A 22,659-nucleotide genomic window follows, 5' to 3' on the forward strand; every position below is an offset into this window, starting at 1 on the left:
ACACAGATGTTGCCCAGACTTCTGAAATGCAGCTCTTTTATGTAGCCCACAGCTGATTCAGATATAAAAGGAAAATCAGTGACCCACTTTGCTTTCAGAAACTCTCTTCCACCATTTCAGACACTCCTCACCCCAGGGCCTTTGTTCTTTGTTGTTTCCTCAGCCTGGAGCCCTCTTGGCCCACAGCTCACGTCCTCGACTTCACCTAAGCCTCTACTCAGATGTGAGGCCCCCTGTCTAAAGTTGCAGCCCACCGGCATACCTCACACATACTCCCTCTTCTCCTCTGGTTAATTTTTCTACTTAGCACTCATCACCTTGTATGCTACCAAATATTGTATGTACTTCTTTATATTGCTTATCATAAGTGTCATGAGGACAGGGGCTTGCATCTGTTTGTCCATGGCTGTGTCCCCAGCCTAGAACAGTTCCTGCCCAAGTTTATGCAGGTGCTGAAGAAAAATGGGACAAGTTAGTGAATGAACACGTGCAGGAAAATTCCATGTCTGTTCTGTGAAATAAATGGTAACTTCCTCCCTCAGGCATCTTGGTGTACAGAGCTCATAGAATCATCAAGTCCTGTCAAGAAGCATTCATCTTGCGCCTGTTCTGCCAGAAAAACAAACGTGGCTTCATTAAAGCTTTCACAGACAATGCTGTCGCCTTTGACACTGGTTTTTGTCACATGGAAAGAATCATGAGAAATCTCTTCGTAAGGAAGTTGTATCTGTGGCCAAGCTAAACAGCATTATGTGACAGACATCTGTGAGTGCATCTGCTGTCATTCAGTTTTGCACTTCAGTGAACGGTAATGTAAAATGTACTGTGATTGTGCTTGGCATGTGGTAGTCAGGCTCATAACAAGTGCCTCCAAAGATAAGTGTATGGGTGCCACATTTGTGATTCTTTTAAAGGAGAGAGAAATTTGATAGTCTTTTTCTGGTACCCCATCAAATCTCTCCAAGGGCAGCCACTGTATTCCTTCTTGTACATTTAGTGGAACCCTCAGGGCTCGAGAGACATATACACAACAGTAGCCAGTGAACTACAGATTTATATGGGCTAAGACTTCCACTTCCATTTGGAAAACAATGAAATAAAACAAAGATCTTGAAGAAGTTTTATATAACTTCTAGGACAAAAGCCACAGGTTTTAACTTTCAAACATTTTGCCGCCTATGCTTATTTGTGTTTTGGTTACACTATCTTTTTTCTTTCTTGATGATACCTTTTTTCAGGGATCAACGTACTTTTCCCATAAAAAGCCAGATAGTAAATATTTTGGGCTTTGCAGGCTCTGCCATCTGCCACAATTATTGAAGTCTACTGTTAGAGCATGAAAGCAGCCATAGACAATACATAAACAATGAGGGCAGCTGTGTTCTCGTAAGAAAATAAAAACAGGTGCTGGGTTTTGAATAATACTTTCATTCACTGAGATTAAAAGTATTCCTGAAAACATTGCCATTTGGCTTTCCATTTTGTTTCTTAATTGCATTTACAGAGAAACCATTAGCGTTTTAAACCAGAAAAAAGCAGCTCTTGAAACTCTAGAAAATATTTCAAAAATGTTTGTCTTTTTAGGTTCCATGTAGCAGTAAACTCATTTTTAGAACAGCACAAACTTGAAGTCCTAGAAATTCATGTCTCTATGACACCAGCCATGCTTCCTATATAGACTGCCATACTGGACATCTTAAATGCATGTTTGAAGGAACTGAAGTGCTATAACTCATCACTTGAAGTTGAATATTTATCTTTAGAAAACACTATTGGAAAATCCTTTGACAAGGTATTCTGTTTCTTTTCCCTTTTAAGCATAGCTTGTTCTGTTAAAACCATAGAGAATGCAAGTTAATTTAGTATTGCCATGTTCTTAATAGGAATTTGCTGTTATTTTAAAATTAAATTGGAAGTGATTTAAAGTATAGCTTCTTTGGTTTAGTGGAAAGTAATAATTTATAGTGACATACATGGATTGGCATATCTACATGACTCTAATTTTTGCAGTTATACAGTGATAATCTCTCATTTTAAGTATAATGAAGAAAAAGATCTTTTTGCTCTGAAGCAACCTTTGGATATCTTCAGGTAGAAGAGTTTTACATAAGTGCATTTGTCATTTATGATCTCTTGTTTCGAGTAAATAATTTGGATGAGGTTTCACTATTGAGGAATGTGAAACTTGCTCTGTTCTAAAATTACATTCAAAATTGAGAAAATGGTAAGACTTTAGTTCAAGGAATTTTTATTCTAACTGATTTTTTCATCATAGATTAATATTAATACAGACACATAAATGTCTAAGATTGAATTGTAGATCCTGAAAATGCTGACTTTTTAAAAATTCCAGGCCTTACTCTAGATATTTTGGTAGAACAAGTTCCTGCCTTTTTAAACTCTGAATCGATCCCTTTGTGGCTGGAAAAGGAAAAATGTAACTCCTCATTTCTCTGATTCATCCAAAAATTATTTTACTGTGGAATAATGATACATAAGACTAATTTCATGTGTTTTCTTCCTCTATTCTTAAAGCTTAGGACATAGTGAAACCAAAAAAAATTCCACATCTTCACATTTTTTTAATAGACTGTATATTCCTAGAAAAACAAAATGTAGCCTAGTATGTTTTGCACTAAATCTCTGTTTATCATCCCCTGGCTAGTAAAAGTCAAAGTTACTTTTAGTAACCAAATCTACATACAACTTGGATCTTGTTAGAAATTTAATTTTTGTAGATGATTTTATAAAACAAGCATGCAAATATATGTCCCAGTATATCTAAGACAGCCTTGGTATCTGCCTGTTGTCCTGGAGTAATCATTAGTAGTAGCACTTCATTTTCACAAGAGTTGTGTTTTGAGCAATAAATCTTCTAAGTATTATTCCTGCTCAGTATTAAATTTGTTAGATAAGATGCCATGTAGTGATACTGCTTTCCTATCATGTTGTGTATCATCTTTTTTAATTACAGAATCAGTTTGTGAAGGACAGGAAGTGTGTGTGTGTGTATGTGTGTGTGTGTGTGTGTGTGTGTTTGTACACCCACATAACCCACATAGTATATAAAAAAAGCTGTTCTGTGTTTTAGGCAACTTTTTAGGATCTTAAAAGATACTCAAACTTAACTCAGTGTTAATTTAACAAATATCTTCCCATCCATGAAGCACAGTGGTAAAAAAATTAACAAATATTTTATGCCACCAAATTAAGATACATTGTTGTTTAATTTGATACATTGCTGTTTAATTTTATACCACATTGTTTCTCTGGTTTATGCCTTCAGCTTCATCATCTCTCTGACTGGATCCCACATCTTTATCTATCCAGGATAAGATCTCAGCCCACCTTTGCAGAAATTGAATGTTTCTGAGCTACCTGCTTTGACTTTTCATAAAAACAAACAATTGATTATCTGATTCTTATCAGGTCTTTTCTCTCCTGACCAATAAAGTAAATGTAGATAATTATGAATTGACTATCTGATCATAAGGATTTTAGTGGTAAGATACTCTGTCATTTTTGAAAAATTAAATATATTATTAGAATCTTAGGAACTGAAATTTTCTGTCCACCTCCTTGGGAGATAATGTTTTGAATTTTTTGTATGTGTGTGACAAAATATACATGAACATAAAATTTACTATTTTAACCATTTTTCGGTACAGAGGGATAATGTTTATTGAGACTATAGTGTTAACAGTAGCTATATAGAACATATTTTTAGCAATATTAAATTTTACCCTTATTTTAGACAATCTGCCATTATCTGGATCCTTTGTGGCACCAGCTTGGAGCCAAGACTAAATCCTTGGTTCAGGATTTGAAGATACTACGAACTTTGCTGCAGTATCTTTCTCAGTATGATTGTATCACATTTCTTAAACTTCTGGAATCTCTGAGAGCAACAGAAAAGGCTTTTGGTCAGAATTCAGGTAGGAGATAAAAATGCTAATATTATTTAGGAACTAACTTGAATGCAGTGCTGGGTTTTTTTTGGGAATCAGGTGTGGGGAGTACTGTATTCAACTACATGGTATACTAAGATTTCAAATTAAGTTTTATGTTCATAGCTCAAGGATGTAGGTTTTATTGATAGCTAATGTTTCCACTTACTTAATGTCTGTTCTGTATAATAATAAATATTCATATCCATTCCAGGCAATTTTATTTCTAGAAAACACTGCATATTATAGGCAGTCCCCAACTTAGAAATAGGTGTGTTCTGGAAGTTTAGTTGTTAAGAACTTCAAATTCATTTTCTCCAAAGAAACAGCCAGAGAGTGTGGTCCATTAGCTAGACTGCTAAAGACTGAAGAGGAGAGATTGATTGGAAGAGAAACATACAAATACAACTGGCCACCATCTTGTTTTCCTTTCAGCCACATTTACCCACACTGTTTTCTGTCACTGGTTAGATCATTGATTTTCAAAGTGTGGTCCATGAGCCCCTGGGGCCAAGATTTAATACAATTAATAATTTTTACTGCTTCATCAGGAACATTCATGAGTAATAAACTGCAAACACTTAGAACTAAAGAATACATTGATTGCTAGCACACTTTGGTTTGGGTGCCATGATTATATTTAGGCACTAGCAGTGTTACCCACTAACACTTTTTTGCACCATCTTTGGAAATGGCAATACAGTGGGAAAAAGTTAAATAATGACTTAGTATTGTAAGAATGGTTTTGAGGTTACAGACCCCCTGAAAACATGCTGGGGGCCCCCAGGTATCCATAGGCCACACTTTGATATATGTAAGTCACATGACCATCAGAGATTCTTTAAAATGAATCATAAATTGAAGGCTTTTTAAAACTTTTCATACTAGGTTGACTGTTTCTGGACTCCTGCACCTCAATGTTTTTAAGTGATCGAGCAAGGGTTTATCATGTTCCAGATGCCAAAATGAGCAGGAAAGGAAAAATGTCTGAAAAAATAGAGTTTAAAGAAGGGCAGGGTATGTCGTAGGCTTAAGTCTTTAAATGTGTCTTTTATTTCAGTGATTGGTTGGAAGTACTTAACAAGTTAATGTGTGATTTTAAGTCTCCTTCAGCCATCAGAAAATGTATGCCTGTATGATAAATGTATGTTGTATGTAATTCTGTTAAAAGTATTAACATGACAAGTCTTAGAATCTGTTGCTGGGGATTCTGGATAACAAAGGCCATGTATCAATCAAGAACATTCTTACTTCTACTTAAGAACTAGATTGATTTTTTGTAACTTTAGAGTAATAATTGCCACTTCTGTCACTTAAATTCTTAATGGAATATTTTAACATCCCTCTGGGCTTTTAAAAGACATAAATATACTAGAATGAGCAAATATGAATTTTATTCCAACACTCATCTAGTAGATATAATGAATATTGTTTTTTTAAGGTATGGGAGAGGGCAAATGCTTGCTTTCTGCTAAGTTCAAAGGTCTAGTTCAAAAGTTAAATATTTTAGGGATGTGTTTGAGTACTTTACTAACAAATAAAAGTTTGTTGTCTACTTCTATTGCATGTTCAGGGTTGTGAAAATCATGATGATTATAGAAATAATCAATGCTATTATTCTGTTCTGGTTCCTTTATCTGTATAGCAGCTTATACATAGTGTCACAGCTGACAGTTAACACAGAATAATCTAGTATTAGTAACCATGCATATAACTTTCTATTGACACATTATAAAGCTTGTATTAATGTTGAAGCATCTTTCCTTTAGACCATAACTAGACAATTTTCAGGAAAATAGATTGTCTAGCATTATGAAGGCCCCACAAAGGAAAGGGATAAGAGAATGATGCTTGAGTTATCTCTTCGATAGAGGAAACTTGACCCTGCCCTCCCAACTCCCTGCCTGCCTGTGCCTCACCTGAAAGCTGCCTGTGTCCTTGGATCCCCACCCTCTGGATATAAAATAGTTTGCCTCTAAACTTTTGTAGTTAATTCTTGTATTAAATTCCTTTGATCATCTAATGTGAGTTTTGTGTTCCTGGCTGCACCCTGACTAATATAAACACCTTTGCAAAAAAGCACATCAAGGTTGACATCACTAAAGGTGTGCCTATGTTTCACTGTTTGAATGTTCTATGAATGTTATAATATTTATTTAATCATTTGGCTATTGGTGAACATTTAACTTGTTTCCAAGTTTTTTGCTACCACAGTTTGTGCTGTAATGAATATATCTGTATATATGTGTATTTCTATAGGATAAAGTAAAATTGCTGGGAGTAATATTGCTAGGTCAAAAAAGGGGGTATATACTTAAAAATGTAAATTTAATTTTAATTGCCAAATTGCTCCCAAAATGTGTCAGAATCTATACTTTCAACAACTCTGTGCCTTAAGAGTGCCTATTTCTGTACCCACTGGGCAACTCTTTGTCAATAACATAGTGAAAAATGTTTTCTTGCTTTCATTTGCATCACTTTACATTCTGAATGAGATTAACTATCCTCTCATATACCTACTGGCCACTTGCATTTCTCTTGCTGTGAACTGCCTTGTAACTGGTTCTATTTTTTGCTTTATATCATGACCTTTATCTAGAACAATAATAAAAAGCAACATCAATCAGGACTGCACCATAATTACCGTGTTCCATGACTATACCGTAATTACTCTTTTATTACTGAATGTTTAGGTTGTTACCAATCTTTTCCTTAACACAAATTCTTAGATGAGGCGTTATTGGGACATAAGGGTTTGTGTGTGCATGTGTGTGTGTGTGTGTGTGTGTAAGGTTTTTGAGAAGCATCGCCAGGTTGCCCCATGAAAAGTTCACTCCAGTTGGCACTTGTACCAGCAGATTATGAGGATGCCCATTTCCCCATACAAAGATATTCAGCCCAGAGATACCTTCTGGGGTCTGTATCATGAACTACATGTAAGATGATTCCCCTGACTTGCTGTCCAATTAGTTTCCAGAATTGCAAGCTTGTGGCATCTCACTCTCCAGCATGAGCAGATTCCTTTGACCATCATTGTGAAGTTAAAAATATAGACTAGCCCTTTTTGCTTATGTTCTCTTTATTCCACAGCTATCTATTGAGAATCTGTTCTGTGTCAAGAGGTTTTTTCTTCCCCTGGAGATCTCCCATCAAAACGGTGAGAGCTACAGTTATATCAAACGAGAAATACCATCATACTTAGAAATGGCTTGAGTTTTGGAGAAAGCCCAATTATAGACTGTGAACTTGGGCAGGTTGCTTAATTTTTCTGAGTCTCAGTTTTCTCTTGCATTCAATTGAGATTACAAAACTGATGTTGGAGGACCTGATGGCCCAGCACATGGAGGTGTTAACATAGGGATTAAAAGTATAGACTATCTAGGCTGACTAATATGGTTTGAATCATGTTTGCACTGCTTACTGGCTTTATGACCACAGATAAATAATTTAACCTTACTTCCCTCATGGGTAAAGTGGACATGATTATACTTACCTCACAGTGTTATTGAGTGGATCAAATTAGACGATAAATGTAAGGTATTTAGCATAGTACCTACTAAGTGCTCAATTAATATTAGTTTTTCTTAAAGAATTTTATTATATAATTTGCATACCTCCCTGTATTGCACTTTGGTTTATTATGCTGTGCAGCTACTGTGTGGAAGGAACTGCAGGTGAGGTAGAAATAGCAAAAGGACTAGAGCTGGAAGTGGGGCTTGAGGATGTGACTGAATTGCTGCCTCCAGTGGTAAAAATTGAAGGATGAGGAGTTGCTTCTTATGGATGAACAAAGAAAGTGGTTTTTTGAGATGGAAACACTCCTGGTAAAGATTCTGTGACAATTGCTGAAATAACAAGAAACAATTTAGAATATTCCATAAATGTAGTTGATGAAGCAGAGGCAGAGTTTGAGAGGATTAACTCTAATTTTGAAAGAAGTTCTACTGTGGGTGAAATGCTATCAAACAGCATCTTGTGCTGCAGAGGAGTCGTTCATGAAAGGGAGAGTCAATCAGCGTGACAAACCTCATTGCTGCTGTCTTATTTTAAGAACTTAATCCAGCCGTCTCAGCCTCCAGCAGGCACAACCCTGATCAGTCAGCCATCAGCGTGGAGACCAGGCCAGGAAAAAGAGAATGACCCCTTGAAAGCTCAGATAACGGTGAGCGTTTTTTTAGCGATAAAGTGTTTTTAAATCACTTAATTAACATTAATAATTAAATAAAAGATTTAACTTCATGATACCATGTCTAAGAGTGTACTTAATAGCATACATAATATACTACAGGGTAGTGTAAATATAACTTTTCTATGCACAGAGAAATGAAGGAATTCAGTTGACTCACTTCATTACAATATTCACTTCATTGCGGTGGGTGGCCTGGAACCAAATCCACATCCCCGAGGTCTGCCTGTATGGTTATGGGCTGAACTACAATGCCCATATGTTGATGTCCTAACCCCCAGTACCTCAGAATGGAAGTGTATTCAGAGATAAGGTCTTTAAAGGTAGAATTAATTTAAAATGAGTTAATTAGGGTGAACCCTAATCCAGTATATCTGGTGTCCCCATGCGAATAGGACATCTGAACACAGACTTGTACAGGGGTAGGACGCCGTACAGATGAAGGAGGAAGGTGACCACCTAGAGGCCAGTGAGGGGCCTGGAACAGACCTTTCCCTCCCAGCCCTCAGAGGGATCCCACCCAACTGCCCCCTTAGCCTCGGACGTCCAGCCTCCAGAGCTTGGCACTTTGGTACAGCAGCCCTAGCGAACTGAATGCACCCCATAGAAGTCACCCGTTTTAGTGTACAATTCAATGACTTTCCATAAACTAACAGTTGTATTATTTTAATATTAGAATATTTTCATCACTCCTGAAAGAAAGCAACCAGTTTGCAGTCACTCCCATTCTCTTCTTTACGCCCAGGCTAATTTTCACTCTGTCTCTATAGATTTGCCTTTTCTGGGCATTTCAGTTAAATCATCTCCAATGATTAGGATAATTTATATATTAAGAGTCAGCCCATTCTATATGCTGATTGTCTATTTGTTAAAACTTCTTACATTGAGTCCAAATCTACTGTCCTATAACTTACACAGTAACATATTTCTATTTGTAATTTAAGTAAGTCAAAAACTATGTACCACAGAGTAGTTGAAAAGGGATTGAAATACTCAGCCAAAATCACCATTATAATAATAAATTAAGAAATTATCACTTTGTTTTTAGCAATTGATAAGGAAAAAGATTGACAAAAGAGACTATAAGGATTGCATATCAACTACATTTCAATTAAAAAACAAAGAGATTATGAGGGAGAATGTTTTTTTGAGTCGCGGGAGGATAAACAGCCCAGGAAAGATCTCCATACCTGCTAATGAGAAACGTTTCTCCGTGGTGAGACCTGAACCAACAAACCATTCCTCAGAGCTGTTCAGGCACATCTGAAAACTAAGGGGGACATTAGGTCAAGACCATATGGGTGGGGCCACACCCAGATAGCGGAGCATCCTTACTGCCAAAGACAGTGTTGACACTGTGCAAAGATAGGGCTTTGGGCAAAGTCCCTTTGTTGAAAACCTCCATTTAGATGTAATCTATATAGGGCATTATGTCAAACTTGCAAATGAAGAATTCCTTGCTTTTCTCACCTAGAAGAGTTGGCCTCCTGGTTAACCTTACCAACCTAATAGTAATGATAAATTGAGACTATGTACTATGTACATATGCAGGCATCTGTAAACATTTCTTCAAAAATCTTTATTAAGCACCTGGTGAGTGCCAGGTACTGTTCTCAGCACTTGGAAGTATATCAGTGAGTAAATAAAGGTCTCTGCACTATGGTGCTCGCATTCTAGAAGAGAAAGTCAGAAAATAAACATTAAACATAGTAATAAGTAAGTTGACTGAAGTATTGCACTGGGAGTGTTAAGTTAAAGAAAATTAGAGCAAGGCAAGGAATTTGGGAGTGTTGGGTGTGAGCACGGAGGAGGCTGCAATTTTATCTGTTACTTTTTTTCGAAAGCACGTTAGTGAGGTATAATTGATACAAAGCTGTACATATTTAATGTATAACTTGATGAGTTTGGAGATACGTAAACATCCTTGAAATCATCACCACTCTCTATGCCATAAACATCATCTCCCGAAGTTTTCTTTTGCTCTCTTTATTTATTTATTTATTTATTTATTTTTCTAATGAGGTTGCACTTTTTAACAGGATGACTGCATAGGCCTTATTGAGAAGCTGGCTTTAGTGAAGACATGAAGGAGCAGACAGAGCTAGTTAGTAATTATCTCTGGAAATAGTGATCCATGCAGAAGGAGCAGCCAGGGTAAAACTGACAAATACAAGAGTAATTCCTGGTGTGTTTGAGGATCACCTGAGAAGCTGATGTGGCTGGAACCAAGTGAGGAGCCTAGGGAACAGTCATAGAAGATGAAGACAGGTGGATAAGAGAGAATCAAGTCAGAGACTTTAGTTGTTTTCTAAGTGAGATGGGAAACCATAAAAGCAACATGATGTGTTTAAAGTTTGGAAAAGAACCCTGTGGCTGGATAGGAGGTGAGCAAGGACAGAAACAAGAGCATTGGTCAGAAGCTGACTACAGAATCCAGACATGTGATGATGGTGGTGGGATCAGAAGCAGTGGACATGCTTGGTGTGTGCAACTGGAGCTTCGTGTATCCAGTAAATATTCAAAGACACTGTGCCATGTGCCAGGAGGCTGTTGTGGCCAGCCTAGTGACAGTCTCTCCCTTATTTCTGTAAACAATGGTAATAGTATGGATGGAGGGCTTGCCACAAGTCAGGTTTGCTGTAAGTGCTGGAAAGGTATTCTTTCAGTGCAAGTGGGTGGATCTCCTGCCAGAGCTCAGCTGCCACTCTCGTCCACATTTAAAGGTGAAAAAAGTCAAACACGGAGAGGGTTAGTGGGTACCTGAACTTGCATGGTCAGCAAGAGTCAGAATGTCAGTGCACAGGGTCAGGCTCCTGAGTGCCTCTCTTGAAGGTGGTGGGCATGATGAGTGTTATGGAAGGAGGATGTGGGAGGGAGGAGGTGACATTGAAGCTGAAACTTAACATGTGTTCTTTCAGGGGAAGCGTAGGTGAAGGGAGAGGAGAAAGCAAGGATGAGAAGGGGAGTGTCCAGGAACAGGGATGGGCACATAGAAAGACAGACCTGAAAGTGAAAAGCAGGACCTTAGAGACTGAAAAAAATACCCATAATGTTGTGAGGGTACCCTAAGTGTGTGAGGGGTAATGATATGGAATGAACTTGAAAAGCAGGCAGAGGATTGAACTTTGGGTTAATAAATCTATGGGTCTACTAATAATCTACTAATTGCACATTTGTCTTTAAAATTTTCTTCCTAGGATTTCACATTGCAAGTATATTAATTGAAAGAGTATATCTCAGAGTCAGAAAACCAATGGCAGCCTAAGAATTAGCTTACAGTGGGGAGGCCAAAGGCCTCCTGCTCTCCATTACCCACTTGATCTAATCCAAATAAATACACTGAGTAAAACAACGAGAGCTGTGCTAACACAGCTTCCAGAAAAGTGCTCTGTCCACATTTCCATCCAACAGCTGCCCCTAACTCCTTTAATGTAAAAATGTCAAAGCCTCTATTACAGACAAGCCAGACTGAATCCTGCTCTACCATTTACTAGCTTTGAAATAACATGAATTATTTCACATCCATAAACCTCATTGATCTACTCTATATAAATTGATATATTACCCATCTCTTAAAATCAGCATCACACTGAACTAAGCTAAGGCATACAAACTGCATATTTGACACTTTCTATTCACTTGCCAAACTCAAATATCAAAGCAATTGCATGTTCTGATAGAGTGCATTTTTTTTATTATCCCAAAAATTGGACAATTGATTTAGTCTCAAGTGACAAAGGAACAGAAAAAGATTCAAATGTTTGAGTTCCGAAACTCTATTCGCTTCTGTTCAGATTTTCTATTTAATTTACTTCAAAATAAGATGGGAATTTCTTAGCCTGCTGTGTCTGGAAGCAGGAGAATGCTGTAAATTCGCCAGAAGGGACTCGCCTGGACTTCCAGGGCAAGAGCTGGCTTGGCCCACTGAGAAGTGCTCAGACTTTGAAGCTAAACTGATTTGGGATTAACTGGGGTGATGTAGTTGATTGCTCATCAGTGGCACTGGGAGTTGTATGCACCACTTTGCACTTGCATGACTTTCTTTCTCAGGGAAAATGTTGCCATAACTTGTGAGTCAGCAACAACTTGGCAAGGAAGATAGTCTTCCACAAAGTATTGCCATCATCGAGAGGGCAAAACTCTGGGAAATCCCACCCAGATTCTTTCAGGATGCGGACAGGAGTCCACAAAGAATAAGAGCAGAGTGACTCGGAAGCCATAGAATCATGCCTGGTGTAAGCCCACGTTCACACACCTAAGGAGCAGTACTTGGCCCTCAGAGCCAGGGACCCTGAGGGCAGTAAGAGAGAAAAATGAGAACTTGTCTTTCCAGTCGGCCTCTGTACCTTGCTATTCCAGTATTTCTAACTTATGTTGTTAAGTGGGCAAGAGTCCAGTGTATTCAGTTCCAAACCAACATTAGGCTCACAAAAGTATTTGCAGCTAGTAATGCATCCAGTGACAGCGACAATTTCAAAGCAAATATGGATCCAAAAATGGGAGAGAAGTGGCCTCCATATTTGGTAAAAAGTGATAGATCTAAAAGCTGAGACTGTCTGTGTATGGGGACAGTTTAGAGGAAAGAGTGTATGTAGGGTGGTGACCACATGGAAATGGATTCTGAGGGAAAAGATGTCTGGAAGGGCAATGCAGGAAGGGAGGGGTTAGGGGAACAGAGTGGGGGAATGTCCAGGGGATCCCAGGCAGGAACAGCAGCCCTTCCTTCAATGCCATTGGCATCACTGCCTGAAGGTGGCATTGCTCACTCTGAAGGATTCCTGTGAAGATTAGGAAGCTCTGAAATACGTTTTTGGAAGGTCAATTCATATGTGTTTTCTATTTGTCATGTTCTGTCAGCACTTCTGTGAGAACAGAGCCATTATACCAGCCCTGGGAGCCAGAGACAGCTGGATCCTTCAGGCCCGTGGTTCCATCTCTGTGGAGAAGAGTGGAAACTGTCATTTGTCCCGTCCAGCGGGACTTAGTTATTTGTGGGGACGAGGGGGATCCGACCTGAAAGAAAATGGGGGCGAGAGAAGAGCGAAGGCAAGACAGTATTCTGATCAAGCCTTCAAATTTTATTGTAAGACGGGGGTAGATATACACCAGTGTTCAGGGGCAGAGTGGGCCATAGGATACTTGTAGGCAGGGGATTGGCTGCATAGCAGGGGTGGCGCAGCGAGTTACATTCTGATTGGTATATGATAATGGGGAAGGAGGGGGAGAAGAGTATCTCTTGGCGCGCGCGGGCTTCTTTGTTGGCGCGCGCGGGCTCGTAGCTAATCTCCAAGAAGTGAAGCAGGAACCTCATGAGCTGTGGCCATCTTGTTGTCTTTGTGTGGCTCCCAACATCTCCTCTCTTTCTATTTATTTTAGAAAGGTGGGCCTTAATCGAGTGAGGGAATAGAGGCCTGGTTCCTCCAGCAGGGTAACATCCTGCAAATGCTCTCGGTATCTTTTAGGGAGGAGAGGCAGAGCTGAAAGCCAAATTGACCTTAATATATCAAGGCTTTATGTACATATGGATACCAACCTCTATGCAAGCCAGGCGTATTCTCAGGGAGGACCAGAGAGGTTCTAGGAAGAACCCTCCCTTGCGGTACTTTGTCTCGCACTCATCTCGATGCCCATACCCTCATAGTTAGGGGTATGTCTGGCTCTGGCTGACCAGCATATGGGCCACATTAAGTACGGTGCCAGAATCGATGGTACCATGGTTGAGGCGCCTGTAAAGTTGAAAACCGGAGACCGGGAGCATTGGTTGGCTCGGTGTAAGACTCTTCATCACAGGCTGTAAGTCTGTGATAATGAACAGCAACCGCTGGCTTGACAAGCTGGTCAACTTGCTCTCGAATAAAAACTGTCAGTTTTCTTAAGGCCCAAGGGCCAAGAGACACTAAAAGGAAGAATCCTGCCAAGGGTCCAAGGATGGTGGGGATCAGAGTAGTTAACCAAGGGGTGGCAGAGGTCCAGTTTTTATACCAGGCCTCATCCTTTTCTCTTTGTTTTTGCCTGGCTTCTAGGTTTTTCTTAACTTTATCAATGCTATCTTGCACTAACCCTGTTTTGTCTTTATAGAAGCAACATTCTTCTTTAAGAGCAGCGCAGAGACCTCCTTCTTTCAGGAAAAGGAGGTCTAACCCTCGGCGATTTTGGAGCACTACCTCAGAGAGAGAGACAACAGATTCTTTCAGGCTGTCTAAACCCTCTTGCAGATTTTGTATGTCTTTATCAATAGCCTGACTAAGAGCATAATATTGTTGTTTAGAAGTAATTATGGAGGCAATGCCTGTTCCAGCCCCAGCTGCTCCTAATCCTAATAATACAGATAAGGTAATGGCGGTTACTGGCTCACGCTTAGTGCGAGTAGAGCCCGAGTAATATGGAAGGAGGTCTTCGGTGGGATGTATGGAAATCTTGGGCATGAGCATGACTAAAACACAATATTCATTGTTAGATATTAATAAGCGCGGGTTAACGGAGGGCGTTATGCCAAAGGAGCAAGCAAAATAAGTACCGTTGGGCGCGACAAGGAATTCATAGGACAGCGGGGGTGAGAAGGAGCTGTTACAAATGGGTACTAGCTGAGGGGGTAGACGCAAGAGGGGGCTATGTATACAGAGGCCTATTCCCGAAAGCTGCGTCAATGTGAGACCCGGAGAGGTTTCTGAAAAACGGGAGGGGTCTGACCAGCGAGTCTTGCTGGAGTCATTGGTAAGTATGAGGTCTGCTGAGGTGTTTACTAAAACTGCTATCCCTTCGTAAAACGGGGGAACGGGGGAGAAACATAACCAGCACTCGCTATATCCAGTGGAGTTAAGGGATTTTGCAGTCACATTAGCCAGGCCTTTAAGGATTTCGCCTGTGGAGGGTAAAACCGGGGGGAGCAAGGCCTGGAAAATAGTACTAGTAGACAGGGGAGAAGGGTTAGAAGGTCTTGGGTCTCTTGCCTTAGGGGCAATAGGGCCAAGGACAACGTGCTTGTTGGCGTTTGGAATGGATCGAATTAATTTGATTTTAAAAGTGAGCCCAGGGTCCTTTCCTGAAACATAAAGCCTTAGCCCCCATTCATGTCCCCTGAGCCATCCATCAATAGGGGCCCTTTTTCCCTTGTCAGTAAAGGTAATGGAGAGCGGTGTACATCGCCCCCTTGTGGATTGGGTGCTTTGACATTCTGGGGTAACAGTTGAGTTAGGCTTGGGATTCCAAGCCCTACTTACAGTTATATAATCCCAGGTGGAGCTAGGCTTCCAACTAGCATCTCCCGTAGTCTCACACCCCCAGGAGTCACAGAAATAGGAGTCTCTATATCCACATTTATAGTTAAGGGCTCGATCTCTATGAGCTCCCGGGCAGACATAAAATTCTGTTTCTCTGAGGTAGGTTCTCCTAGGGGTGTTGTTACACCCAGGAGAGGTGGTAGATTGTCCCTCAGGGTAGGTCTCAGGGGAGGTGGAAAAAGGAAAGTAAATGTCTGGGGTCCCCCAGGCCGCAGAAGCTCCAGCGGCCAAGTCACAGAGATCAGGGGCAAGAACAGGCCATGGGGGGGTACTTGCTAAGGTGGAAGAACTGAAAACGACGTCTCCTGCTTCATTGGTGACTGTCCAGGTGAAATTGGAAATCTGATGGGTCCAAACGGGGCGAAAGGTCATGACGAGGGTCAATAGTGTACATATCTTCATTTTTGCCTCCTGAAAATAAACAGAAAGGGAAGGCTTCTCAGGGGTTAATATGCCCTGGACTGGAATTATTATTGTTTCTGCCTCTATTTGTGTCTAGGAGTTTAATGAGCCTATCTGGGAGCCATCGGGCATTTTGTGCCTTAGCATCATATATACAAGCATGTCCTTTCCCCCATATGAGCACAGGGTCAGGCCCGTGCCATGTATTGGTCATCGGATCTCTCCACATAGCTTGAGCATAATTATCTGCCGTGGAGGGATGCCAAAGGCGATCAGCAGCGGTTTTACCCGCGGAGTCATAAGTAAGGAAATTGAGAACAAACAGTGCATGATTTAGGAGTGTCTTTGCATTACCTGTTCTCGGATAGAGTACTCCTCCCCCCGACTGAAGTTTGAATAACATGTTTTTAAGGGTTAAGTGGGCTCTTTCAACAATGCCTTGGCCTTGGGGATTATAGGGAATTCCTGTTACGTGCTTAATATCTAACTGCGCACAGAACTGTTTAAAGCTAGAGCTGGCGTATCCAGGCCCATTGTCAGTTTTTAAGATTTTAGGTGGTGGTAGATATGCCAGGCATGAGAGAACATGGGTAATAACATTTTTAGTTGCCTCTCCCGTTTGCAAGGATGCACATAGGAAACCACTACATGTGTCAATAGACACATGGATATATTTTAATTTACCAAAGGGAGGGTAATGAGTGACATCCATTTGCCATATCTCTCCTGGAACTAACCCCCGGGGGTTGATTCCGTTATGAGGCTCTGGGAGGAGAGTTAGACATCCTTGACATTGTCGAACTATTTGGCGGGCCTGTTCTCGGGTGATTGAAAATTTGAGTCTAAGAGTGTGAGCATTGAGATGATGTAGTTCATGAGCCCGTTGGGCTGCAGCCAAGGGTGAGTCTGGCGTGACAGAGGCTACTAATTGAGTCGCCAGATCAACCCTGTCATTGCCTTTGGCAAGCGGCCCTGGAAGGCCAGTGTGAGCGCGTATGTGCCCAATGAAAAAAGGGGCATCGCGGCTTAAAATTAATTTTTGCAATTTTGCGAATAGGGGGGAAGCATTTGTAGAGGGACGTATGTAAGGCACTGTCTCTAATAGGGGAACAGAGGTTGCTACATAGGCACTATCAGTGTAAAGGTTAAAGGGGGCATCTATTAAAAGCTCAAAAACCTTGATTATTGCAGTTAGTTCAACAAGTTGTGCAGAAGAGAGGTCTGTCTGTATTCGAGTAACTTGCCCATTAATACTGAAAGCGGCTATACCGGAGGAGGACCCATCAGAGAACACCATTACAGCCCCAGCAATTGGCGTGGTTTTAGTCCTTTTGGGAAAGACAACCGGGGTCTTTTGAAGGAACTGGACTAATCTGTCTGCAGGGTAATGATTGTCTATTGTCCCCTGGAAGGAGGTGCAGCTAATTGCCCAATCATCATCATGTTGAATAAGCCATTGTAATTGAGATGTATTGTATGGGAGGGTTATAACTTCAGGGTCTCTCCCAAACAACTTGAGAGCTGCCTCTCGGCCTAAACGTAAGAGGGCAGCAACTAATTGAGGATAGGTAGCTAAGACTCTAGGGGGGGAGGCTGGCAAATGAACCCAAAATAGTGGATGGTTCTGCCAAAGGACTCCTGTAGGGGAGAAGGGGGTAGGGAAAATGAGCAGCCACAAACTTAGATGTGGAGAGAAGTAGCTAATGGTCTGTTCAGAAATAGCCCGCTCTACAATGGTTAGTGCCCTTTGTGCTTCTGATGAAAGCGAGCGGGGGGAGGAAGGATCAGGGTCTCCACGTAGGACATCAAACAAAGGCTTTAACTCTCCGGTGGTCAGCTTTAAATAAGGCCTGAGCCAGTTGATGTCTCCTAGCAGACGCTGAAAATCATTAAGAGTGTTTAAGGAGCTTCTCTTTAACTGAATTTTTTGAGTGAGGATTTTATTAGAAAATAATTCAAAGCCTAAAAATAGTTGGGGGGGGTGGACCTGGACCTTTTCTGGGGAAATTTGTAGTCCTCGATCTCGGAGGGCAGTGACTAGCTGTTGACTGGCCGCATAGAGCTGTTGCTGGTCAGGACCGGCAAGAAGAATATCGTCCATATAATGGATAATATACAAAGTGGGGAAGAGCAACCTAAAGGGGTCTATAGTCTGGGCTACAAACTTTTGGCAAAGAGTAGGGCTGTTGGCCATTCCTTGTGGGAGAACTCTCCACTGAAACCGGGGAGAAGGCCCTACACAATTGGTAATGGGTATACTAAAGGCAAAACGTTTGCAATCATCAGGATGCAAAGGTATGGAGAAAAAGCAATCTTTTAGATCAATTACTAATTTGACATACCCTTTAGGAATGGCTATTGGAGAGGGAATTCCCGGTTGTAATGCACCCATAGGGACCATGGTCTTATTAACCGCCCTGAGGTCTTGTAGGAGCCTCCACTTGCCTGATTTCTTTTGGATCACAAAGATTGGGGTGTTCCAAGGGGATGTAGAAGGTTCAATATGTCCAGCAGCCAGCTGTTCCTGCACTAACTCTATGGCTGCATTTAATTTTGTAGTGGTAAGGGGCCATTGATCGATCCAGACAGGAACATCACTTTTCCAAGTAATCTTGTCTGCCTGGAGTGCAGGAGGAGCAACGGCCCTTACGAAAAATGTTTTTCAAACCCTAAACCTGAGCGGTCTATCTTAGGCGTGGCCAGTATCGGGTTGGGATCTCCCTGTTTTAGTTTGCCCAACCCCTGACCAGGGAGGTAACCCTGTGAAAGCATCTGCTGTGTTACAACTTCATTAGGGCTACACATGATGACTTTCATTTGAGAAAGGATATCTCTTCCCCAAAGATTTACTGGCAACCCAGGAACTACGAAGGGTTGAATGAATCCGGTATTTCCTTCTTCGTCTTCCCAGTTTAGTAACTGTGAGCTCTGTAAGGTGTTTCTTGACTGTCCAATTCCTTGTAGATGGGTCAAGGAAGCGTGTAAGGGCCAGCTGGAGGGCCATGAAGCCTGAGATATGACCGTAGAGTCGGCCCCCGAATCTAAAATTCCTTCAAATACTTTTCCTTGGATCTTAAGCTTAAGAGTGGGGCGTTCTTTAGTAATGGCTTGGATCCAATATAAGTCTGAAAAACCTGGGGTAGAGGAGCCTCGCTTCTTATGAATAGCAGGGTGAGATGTACTTAAAGGGAGGGGGAGTGCCTGCGCAAGGCGCTGACCTTTCATAATGCTGACAGGGCACCGGGGAGCACTAGCAAGAATTTTTATTTCTCCAGTATAGTCATTGTCAACTAAGGAAGGGTGGACAATAAGGCCGTTTATTGTGGTGGAAGCTCGCCCTAAAATTAGAAAATAAGTATCTTTGGGAGGTGGGCCATAAATTCCTGTGGAAATAATTGTAACTCCCTCTTCAGGCGTTAATATTGTTGAGGAGGAGGCACAGAGGTCAAGTCCTGCACTCCCGGGTGTGGCCCGATAGAGGGCGGGAGTGCTACAGCTAGGCTGTTCCCCGAGGCCGGCTGAAATGGAATTGGCTGGGGGGCCCGGGGCTGGCCCCTCAGCCCGTTTCCCTGAAAAGGGGGGGTGAAAGGATTTGTGGTACTGTAAAAAGGATTTGTTGGATTGTTACGGCACTCTTTGGCCCAGTGCCGCCCCTTATGGCAGCGAGGGCAAATACCGGGGACTGACCCAACTCTAGGAGGAGGAGCTGTGGTAGGGCATTGGCGAGCGAAATGGCCTGGCTGTCCACATTTAAAGCAGTTACGCATAGGCGGTGCGCCCCTGGGGAAGGAAGGAGGATAAGAAGCCGGGGGAGTCTGAACAGCGGCACCTACAGCTAAAAGGGCTTGGACTTTGGATGTAAAAGGATCGACATCTCTACACATTCTCAGCATTTCGTCAAGAGTTTTGTCTCGAGTCTTACCGCGGAGGACGGCTCGACATGCCGAATTGGCGTTTTCATAGGCTAGCTGTTTTACAATCTTATCATTGGCAGCCGCGGAACCAAGGGTCCTTTCGGCGGCCTCTAACAGTCTGCTAACAAATTCGCTATAGTCTTCTTGCGAGCTTTGAGTGATCTTAGTTAGAGGAGTGTTAGCAGTCCCGGAAGCAGGGAGTGATATCCAAGCGCCCAAAGCGGCATCTTTCACTTGAGATAAAAGACCAAGGGGAAGGCGCTGCTGCCTGGTTTCAGAGATATATCTGCCCTGTCCCGTAAGCTTATCAAACGTCCAGGACGCTGTTGGGGAATGAGGGTCTTTTACATTGGCAGCAGCGATGGTCTGACAGCGGTCAGCAAAATCTGCCTTCCAAGTTAGAAACTGACCACGGGTAAGCACAGCCTGGACTATACGCAGCCATTCACCTGGGAGTAAATGTCCTCCTCGAGACAGCGAATCAAGAACAGAAAGGGTAAAAGGGGCATTGGGGCCATAAGCTTTAACGGCCGCGTTCAGCTCTTTTAAGCTTTTGAAATGGATTTTGTGAAATTCTCTAGGGCCATCGGCAGGCTCGGCCGGCTCTGGCTCAGCCTGCTCTTCCCCCTCACTTTCTAATTCCTGAGCAGCAGGGGCGTCTTCACCATCGCTTTCGAGATCGCCCTCTTCTGGGCTACGTGTTGTGGAGGTGGGGCCAGAGCGGGCGGAGGCCCGGGTAAGAACAGGAAAGAGCAGTTTTTTAGGTTTTGTGGCTGTAAGCGGTTTCTTAGAGAGGCTCCTTTGAGAAGATAATGAGGGACGAACTGGTTGGGAGACAACCAATTTTTGGAGATGGCAAGTTATTCTTTGTTCTACTATCTGTGCTATTAGGTCTTCAGTGCTGGTAGGGGGGCTAACAGGACCGGGAGCCGGAGGGGGTAGCGGAGGGGCCGACGGGGGCAAAAAGGCCGAGGCGCAAACATTGGGAGGCCGAATAGGGGGAGTGTAAGAAGGGGGGTTAAGCGACGGGGCGGCAAGGGGCCAATCTGGGTTGTGATACCTGGCCGCCTCGTCTTCTAGTTCGGCCGCGTCTCCCGGATCTAAAGGTTCGCTATTTTGGCTCTTAGTCACGACCGGAAAAACCTTTTGTGTATCGACAAAGTCTGAATCTCGAGGGAGAGGCGGATAAATGCAACATTTGGGAGGGGTATCATGGAGGGCACCGAGCAAAGATGGTGTTAGGCTAGGGGAGGGGGATTTAGCTGATTTTGGAGCAGGGGGATCACTCGAAAGAGACGATTTTGAGGCCGCCCGAGATAGGGGGCGGAGGCAATATTCTGCCACTGACAAGAGTTGACGTTTATCAGGGTCAGTATTTTCAACAATATCTCTGATAAGACTCCAATAGGAAAATACTGAAACAGGAACAGAGTCAGGGCCGTTTTTGATAAGATAATCATTTAAATCTCTACCTACTTTCTGCCATTTTTTAGGATGAATTTCGGGGCCATTAACAATAAACCACGGACAGACTTCATCAATAAAAATAAAAAACTTTACCAAGTCTTTCTTTTTAACTCGAACTCCTCTCTCCCTAAGCGAACTTTTTAGGTCTCTTATGAAGACCGCTTCTTTACTTAATCTAGTTCCCATTTTCTTATAAGGCGGCCGGTACTCACCAGGGACGACGACCTCCGTGAGCGGCGAAAGGCGTCTCCTATTGTTTCATCAAGAAGGGGTCTGGCCAGACGATATCTTACTCGGGGGTCCGCCTGCGAAGGATCCGCGCCTCTGGCCCCACGTTGGGCGCCACTTGTCCCGTCCAGCGGGACTTAGTTATTTGTGGGGACGAGGGGGATCCGACCTGAAAGAAAATGGGGGCGAGAGAAGAGCGAAGGCAAGACAGTATTCTGATCAAGCCTTCAAATTTTATTGTAAGACGGGGGTAGATATACACCAGTGTTCAGGGGCAGAGTGGGCCATAGGATACTTGTAGGCAGGGGATTGGCTGCATAGCAGGGGTGGCGCAGCGAGTTACATTCTGATTGGTATATGATAATGGGGAAGGAGGGGGAGAAGAGTATCTCTTGGCGCGCGCGGGCTTCTTTGTTGGCGCGCGCGGGCTCGTAGCTAATCTCCAAGAAGTGAAGCAGGAACCTCATGAGCTGTGGCCATCTTGTTGTCTTTGTGTGGCTCCCAACAGTCATTGCACCCAGCTTGCTTTCTGTTTCTGCTGCCCTGCCAACTCTCATCTGTACACTGTGCTTCAAAAAGCAAACAGGTACAAAGAATTCAACCTGGTTAATCAGTTGTTCTCCTGCCCACAAAATCACACAACTTAGAGTCTTTTCAATCCTCTGATGTGTCTGATTTGTTATCTGGCAAGCAAGAGAAAGAAAAAGAAATTCTCCTGAGTTTTCTATTTACAGTCCTATAGCTAGGGAACTGGAGTTTGCCTGAGAGGCATATTGCAGAGTGATTGTCAGGCCCAGAACTCAGTAACACAGTGGCCTAGTGAGGTCTATCAATATGCTGAAGACTTCCTAAAGGTGCTTATCAGCATGTGGAGGCACTTATCACAGGTAAGGAAAGATTTCCATTGATTTGGTTCAAAGGGCAACTTAAGACACACAATGGGTCACATTCCCTGCCCATCTCCCTGTAGACAGATCCCTGCCCTCCCACTGAATGACAGACGCTGATTTCACCAGGGGGTCTAGATTTGAAATTACAAGGCATCTTTTGACAGTCCACGTCCCTTTCAGGTCAGGTATCCAGTGCTTAATTCTGATGGTATGAATTCATTTGGTGGGAGATGGAGGGGCAGTACCCAGTCCGGTCAGGGCTAAATCATCTAGATCATGGTTGAATACCTTTGTAGCTTCTGAGAAAGGATGACAAACTACTAATGCATGAAGGCTGCACGCAGG

The 22,659-nt window shown here is 42.4% G+C and overlaps 2 long non-coding RNA genes across 7 annotated transcripts in view; one reads left to right on the top strand and one right to left on the bottom strand.

Moving 5' to 3' along the window:
• The window catches only part of LOC118973198 (uncharacterized), a 50,151-nt gene that overhangs the window by 5,474 nt on the left and 22,018 nt on the right, over positions 1-22,659 (top strand). For 2 of the 6 annotated variants that reach the window (XR_012122357.1, XR_012122356.1), the window contains 3 exons: positions 543-808; positions 1,585-1,792; positions 3,755-6,573. This is a non-coding gene — a long non-coding RNA (uncharacterized lncRNA). Of the gene's footprint in view, positions 1-542; positions 809-1,584; positions 1,793-3,286; positions 3,504-3,754; positions 6,574-7,037; positions 7,105-7,998; positions 8,110-12,990; positions 13,097-22,659 lie in introns of those variants that run through there. The other 4 variants (XR_012122360.1, XR_012122361.1, XR_012122359.1 and 1 more) reach the window with 4 other exon arrangements.
• Positions 13,191-21,913, bottom strand: LOC140844111 (uncharacterized). The gene is made up of 2 exons (XR_012122362.1): positions 21,409-21,913; positions 13,191-15,824 (listed from the first exon to the last, which is right to left on the bottom strand). It is a non-coding gene; the product is annotated as an uncharacterized lncRNA (long non-coding RNA).

Source organism: Manis javanica, chromosome 10 (assembly GCF_040802235.1).
Source record: "Manis javanica isolate MJ-LG chromosome 10, MJ_LKY, whole genome shotgun sequence".
NCBI lineage: Eukaryota > Metazoa > Chordata > Mammalia > Pholidota > Manidae > Manis > Manis javanica.